The sequence below is a fragment of the Triticum urartu genome, chromosome 6, assembly GCF_003073215.2.
Source record: "Triticum urartu cultivar G1812 chromosome 6, Tu2.1, whole genome shotgun sequence".
Classification (NCBI taxonomy): Eukaryota; Viridiplantae; Streptophyta; class Magnoliopsida; order Poales; family Poaceae; genus Triticum; species Triticum urartu.
In genome coordinates, this window is record NC_053027.1 from 31,945,147 (window position 1) to 31,952,329 (window position 7,183).

Sequence of the window (7,183 nt, forward strand, 5' to 3'; positions counted from 1 at the left end):
GTGGCCCGTCCCGTGGGTCCCCGCTGTCAGGTGGAGGAATAATTAATTTGCACGTAATAAGGAGGCACTTCCTTGCTGCGGCCGTGGACCCAGCTGTCAGCCTCTCCACGTACAATCCACGTCCGATGGAAGTCGTTCCTTGACCACGTTGACCACGCCGCGCCGAGAGCACCAGGGCGATGGACGACGGCGAGGCCTAGGAAGGGGACGACGGGGAGCCGGGGAAGACGCGACAGTGGAATCCCCCCCGCGTGCGTGGAGAGGAGTACGAGGTTTCACTGGTTCGGCTGCGGTGTGAGGCTGCCGTCGCCGCAGGGACTGGCCAGCGGTGGGAATAGTAGGGGACGGTGAGGCCTCCGCGGCAGCACAGCCGGCCACAGGAGGCAGGAGCATGCGGCACGACCGGCGCTGCTTTGGGCGGCTTGAGCAAGAAGACCAGAGGTTGAAGAAGCACTACGGCCGTTGGATGGACATCGTACGGTCACTTAAGCTAGAATCGTTCATATTTGCTAAAGTTGACAAAGGCCCCCGTCCCAGTCAACTTAGTAGGCCCAGAAGTCAGCCTCCCACCATGGTGGGTCCCAGCTAGCGGGGGAGTATTCATTTTTTTGTGCGTAATAAGGAGGCACTTCCGGTGGGTCCGAGCTGAAAGCGGGGGGAACGTTTTTTTCGCGAAATATGCTAGCCCGTCCGGTGGGTCCGAGCAGTCAGGGGGAAACGTTTTTTCGCGAAATAAGGTGGCCCGTCTGGTGGGTCCCTGCTGTAAGGTGGAGGAATAATTATTTTGCGCGTAATAATGAGGCACTTCCTTGCGGCCGCCTGGACCCAGCTGTCAGCCTCTCCACGTACAGTACTCTTCCAATGGAAGTCGGTCTTGTACCACGTTGACCACGCCGCACCGAGACCACCAGGGCGGTGGTCTGGACGACGGCGAGGCCTAGGAAGGGGACGACACGGAGCCGGGGAAGACGCGGCTATGGATGCCCACGCGTAGAGGAGTAGGTGTGAGGTTGTCGTCGCCGCAGAGTAACAGGGGGTGTGGGTGAGTAGAGGGATGGCCTGGCCAGCGGTGGGAGTAGTAGGGGGCGGTGAGGCCTCCGCCGCATCACAGCCGGCCACGGGAGGCAGGAGCACGAGGCACGACCGGCGCTGGTTTGGGCGGCTGGAGCAAGAAGACCAGAGGTTGAAGAAGCACTACGGCCGTTGGATGGACATCGTATGGTCACTGGAGCTAGAATCGTGCATATTGACTAAGTTGACAAAGCCCTCCGTCCCTGTCAACTTAGTAGGCCCACAAGTCAGCCTGCCACTATACTGGGTCCCAGCTAACAGGGGGAGTATTCATTTTTTTGTGCGTAATAAGGAGGCACTTCCTTGCGTGCGGAGATATAGCTGGTGGGTCCGAACTGTCAGTGGCGGTAACATTTTTTTCGCGAAATACAGAGGCCCTTTCGGTGGGTCCCAGATGTTAGGTGGAGGAATCATTATTTTGCGCGTAATAAGGAGGCATTTCCTTGTGTGCGGCCGTGGACCCAGCTGTCGGCCTCTCCACCTAAAGTATACTTCAGATGCATGTCGGTCGATGACCACGTTGACCGGGCCGCGCCGAGGGCACCAGGGCGGTGGACGACGGCGAGGCCTAGGAAGGGAATGACATGGAGGCAGGGAAGACTCAGCAGTTGTTTCCCACGCGGAGGGGAGTATGACTGTACGAGGGTTTACTGGTTCGTCTGCCATTGCCGGAGAATAACAGCAGGTGTGGGTGAGTAGAGGGATGGCTAGGCCAGCGATGGGAGTACAGTGGGGCGGTGAGGCCTGCGCGGTAGCAGAGCCGACCGCGGGGAGGAAGGAGCAGGCAGTCCCGCCGGCGCCTGTTTGAGCAGCTGGAGCAGGAAGAGCAGAGATTGAAGAAGCACGACGGCCGTTGGATGGCCATCCAACAGTCACTGCTTGTGCGTCAACCTTTTTTTAGGAAAGCCTCAAATCTGTGGGAAACAACATACATCCCATCTGCCATTATTTCTAATAATCTACAGCCCATTTGCTAATTATTAAGGTTTTTTTGGAGCCCACATTCTTTTTGTTAGCATTACAGCCCATATTGTGGCCACGGTTAAAAAATTATACGAAATTTTGCATATTTCGGTGCGGTCCGAACTGTTTTTAATCCCGAAATTTTGACTCACATTCAAACTGATTTTAAAAATAAATGTATATCAATATAAAATCCAACAAATTCTCCACGCATAAAAATTAATGTAATTTCAAATCTCGAAATGAAAAAAAGATATTTGAAACTAATTGCCGGTTTGATGTGTTTTAAAAATGTACAACCCATTTCTCATTACTGATGGGACATTTTCTCGGCCAGCCGAATGAAAGCTCTCCTCGTCTTGAAAGATTTGCAGCCCAACAGGCCTGACATAGCGACTTACTTGGCAAATCACAAAAAACTGGGCTGTGGCCGTGGACCCAGCTGTCAGCCTCTCCACATACAGTACTCTTCCGATGGAATGTCGTTGACCACGTTGACCACGCCTAGGAAGGGGACGACGCGGAGCCTTGGAAGACGCGGCAGTGGATGCCCACACGGAGAGGAGTACGAGGGTTCACTGGTTCGGCTGCGGTGTGAGGCTGCCGTCGCCGCAGGGCCTAGCTAGCGGTGGGAGTAGTAGGGGGCGATGAGGCTTCATCGGCAGCATAGTGGGAGGAAGTAGGGTGGGCTGGGGAAGCCTGCGCGGCAATCAGATGTCATCGGCCCCAGACGTTAGTGGGAGGAATCATTTTTTCGCTTAATAAGGAGGCAGTTGATTGTGTACGGCCAGGCCAGCGGAGGGAGTAGGGTGGGCCGGGGAAGCCTGCGCGGCATCACAGCGGGCCACAAGAGGAGGGAGCAGGCAGTCCCGCCGGTGCTAGTTTAGGCGGTTGGAGCAAGAAGATCAGAGATTAAAGAAGCACGTCGGCCGTTGGATGGACATCCAACGCTAACTGGTGCTAGAATCGTGTGTTCACTGACAAAGCCTTGTGTAAACAAGTCAGCCTCGAAATCCGTGGCGTGTACAGCCCATTTGCTATTATTTTTATAATTTTTACTCATTTTCTAATTCATATGGAATTTATTGCAGCCTGTTTTCCATTTTTAGAATTGCTGGCCATTTTCTGGTCAGTACGAGGGTCAAAAAATTAGCTAAATATGTGGGAAATTTTGAAAATTCATAATTTTTTGCTGGGGAAAAAAATATTCTTAATCCAAAAATTAATAGCCATAGTAAAACAAATTTAAAAATAAATTAGTACTATGTCATGTTAAATCCAATGAAATACGTATAAGATATCAGTGAAGAACAAAAACAAAAAAAGAAACTTATATCCCATTTGCTATAAATTTTTTGGAATTTTCAACCCCTTTTGATATTACTTTTAACAGACATTGACCATACTCTTAAGCCATGCCGGAATGCATCCCTCCTCGTCTTGAAAGATTTGCAGCCCAGTAATTCGGAGAAAACAAAAAGGCCTAGCTTGGGTATTCTTCAAAAAGAAATACTGGGCTACCTATTTTCCCAAAGAACTGGTGCATGAGCATTTAGCTTTATTTATTTATTTATTTACTTATTTATGTTTAGGGGACCATGAGCATGTACCTGGGCCGGATTCATGTGAGAGCCTCCCTTCCAGTTAATTATGGGCTTCTCTATTGGGCCTTCATCAGTGGGCTGCATGGTATCAACAAGTGGAAAATGTGTTCCGAGTTTCAAAAAAAAGTGTTCCGTACGATAAATAGTATGCGCTACGTACGATACGGGGCACTAAAGGATCAAACCGTGCAACGACTTCCAAAACATTGTGTTTGTCGTTCTAACAACACATTTACTCAACCAACAGACGAAATATACTACTAATTGTACATTGAAAATAGCTGCAGCAGCAACCAGGGCTGGGGGTGCTACAGAAGCAGTAAGCAGGCCAGAAGAGTGAAGACGCAGCTCTCTCTTCCAAACCAAACATCAACCATCATTACAAAAGGGCTACCAAAAAAGAACAAGTGCATGCATCAAACTAAATAAAGATCCTAGTACACCAAGTGTACGCATCTAACTAACTGGCTCAGTTAGACGTTACTATTTATTAAGCTGCAGCGGAGTCGCAAATGGGGAGGAGTGGGAAACTTCACTGGTTTGGGTGCGCGGCAGCACAGCCGCAGTGCCGCCCACGGGAGACAGGAGCAAGAACAGAGGTTGAAGAAGGAGCACGGCTGTTGGATTAACATCGAACGGTCCAGCTACTAGAATCATTTGTTGAATAAGTTGACAAAGCCGTGCGTACACGTCCGCTTAGTAGGCCCACAAGTCAGTCACCAAATCTGACGGGTCCCAGCTGTCAATGGGATGAATAATTTTTTTTGCAAAAGAAGGAGGCACTTCCTTCCGTGCAAAGATACAGCCGGTGGGTCCCAGCTGTCAGGTGGAGGAAACATTTTTTTCAGCTTAATAAGGAGAAACTTTCCTTGCGTGCGACCATGGACCTCGTGGGTCCCAGCCGTCAGGCTCTCCATGTAAAGTCCTCTTCCGATGACTCTCGTTTGTTGACCACGGCGCACCGAACGCAGCGAGGTGGTGGACGACGGCGAGGCCCCAGACGGGAATGACTCGGAGATGGGAAAATGCGGCAGTGGAGTCGCAGATTCAGAGGAGGAGAAGGGTTATAACTGGTTCTGTTGCGGCGTGGGGCTGTAGTCTATGGAGAATAATAGGAGGTGTCGAGGGGTGGAGGGATAGCCTAGCCGGCGGTGGGGTAGCGCTTCGCAGCGATGCGTGCTAAGCAGAGCCGCTAGCCGCCGGAGGCCGGACCAGGCGGTCCCGGCGATGCTGGAGGAAGAAAACGAGAGATTGAAGGTGCATGTCGGCCATTGGATATAAATCCAATGGTTGTGGATGACACAATCATTTGTTGACCAAGTTGACAACGCCCTGTGTAGGCTTCGACCTATTGGCCCACATGTCAGCCTGCAAAAATGTGGCATATATTTAACCCATGTTTTCTAGAATGTACAGTCCATTTGCTGGGCTGGGTGAACAAATAATTCCGCGTCAATCAGGTCCATTTATATTTTCTAAGAAATCTCAGCCCATTTGCACTTCCTTGAAATACACGTATTAGGTGGGCTCGTTATATATACGTATAATGTTATGTTAGAAGGAGCAATTAATATCAAGGAATAAACTGGAGAGGCACATTTTTATATATATAATTAAGAAATTAGCGAGTTATTGCTCAAAATAAAAATGAGCGCGTTATTATTAAATTGGTCCTTAAAATCTTTGCAATCACCAGGATTTTCCTTGCGTGTGAGTTATAAACAACCAGGATTTTCCTTGCCTGTGAGTCAAAAACAACCAGGATTTTCCTTGCCAACTTCCGTTAAACATTTACTTATATAAGTTGGGATGTTTTTATAATGTATATATAAGTCTCTATAAAATATACGATAATAGTAATAATATAAATATATATAATGTGGTTAGAAGGGAAAACATAAATTGGACACGGCATTACTTTTATAAGAGACCTGCATTTTATACCCCACAGTAGGCATACTAACAAGTTCACACACAAATACAACAGAAAAGGTAAACATTCATATCAAACTCAAGTTCACAGGACACGTTCATATACATAGCCAACATTCACAATCAACAACTCAAAAGATTCATATATACACAAGCTCAGCATATCTATGCATCCAAATGATTGATAGATCACACAACAATATTCATACATAATTTACAAAAAGATTCAGATATACACATGTTCAGTATGTTTATGCATCCAAATGATTGAGATCACAGCCAATATGATCCATGGACGAACTTTAATTACCTAGGGTGCAGACTGGTAAATGGTGTTCAATCGGAGGTACTTCTTGCTAAAATTAGTTCTTGTACGAGTAAACTTTTGAGTACATAAGAGGCAGCACAGACAATCTGAACTTTGCTTGTAGGTTTATCCTCAAATAGTGGCCTAGTGCCGAGGGAGGTTTGAGCAACTTGGCCACTACTTTCATCCAACCAGTTTACTGGCTCATCTTGGTCCTGTATCTCGAAAAAATTCTACATTGAAGACGAGAAAGGAAGCGGTTGAGAAAATGAACCACCCAAATTTTTTGTGCAGTTCAACTGAAATGGAGCATCCTTGGCGTGCAGACTGATTAAGTGCCAGATGAATATACACGTCAACCAACTTGTCTGGAATCTTTAGACTCCATGCCATATAGTTCGCTACCATATGTGCCGATAACCAAAAGGCACAAGTTGGGACCACAGACTGGACTGCGTTCACTCTCCTAATACTTGCAGTTTGACAATTGATTGACGCCGGTTGATACTCGAATGAATATAGGCACTTCTTGTCAACATCGTTCGTGATAGCCCTTTCGTAAAAGGGTCTGCCAGATTCTTAGCCGTCTGGATATAATCCAACGCTATTACTCTGGAGTTTCTTGATTTTCTGACAGATTTCAATCTTCTTCTTATGTGCTTTGTGGATTTCATGTTGTCCTTTGAACTCTTAGCCTTGACAATTGGTTGACGCCGGTTGATACTCGAATGAATATAGGCACTTCTTGTCAACATCGATGCTTGTCTGAGTGAACTTTGGAGTACATAGCAGCAGCATAAGCACCTGTCCATCTGATCATTTTGTGCAGTTCTACTGAAATCACCCGATGTAATGATTTGCCTGCGAGTTCCGGCTCCAAATTACTACTTTATGAAATCGGCAAACAGTAGCACAATACCAAATTACCAATACATATGACAGGCACAATAATCAGGATAAAGACGAGTACCAACCTGTGTCAGGTAGCATATCAATTACTATTTCATTTGACTGGAGGCCGAGATAAGCCAAGCGACTGACAGCAAAGGAAGAAAGCATGCGGAGTTTAGCGACTGATAGGAAAGGATGGAAGCTGTCGAGGCAATGAAGCACCCAAAGTTTTTGTGCAGTTCCACCAAAATCGAGCATCCCTGTTGGCACATATATTGAGAGAGTAAGATTACTGTAATAGTGGGACTAGTTTACGAAACATACACTAACAAATAGAAGCACCCTCATTATCTTAATGGGTAAAGTTAGCAACATAGTAGTCTTGCTTAAAGAGAGGTATTAGTTTATTTAATCA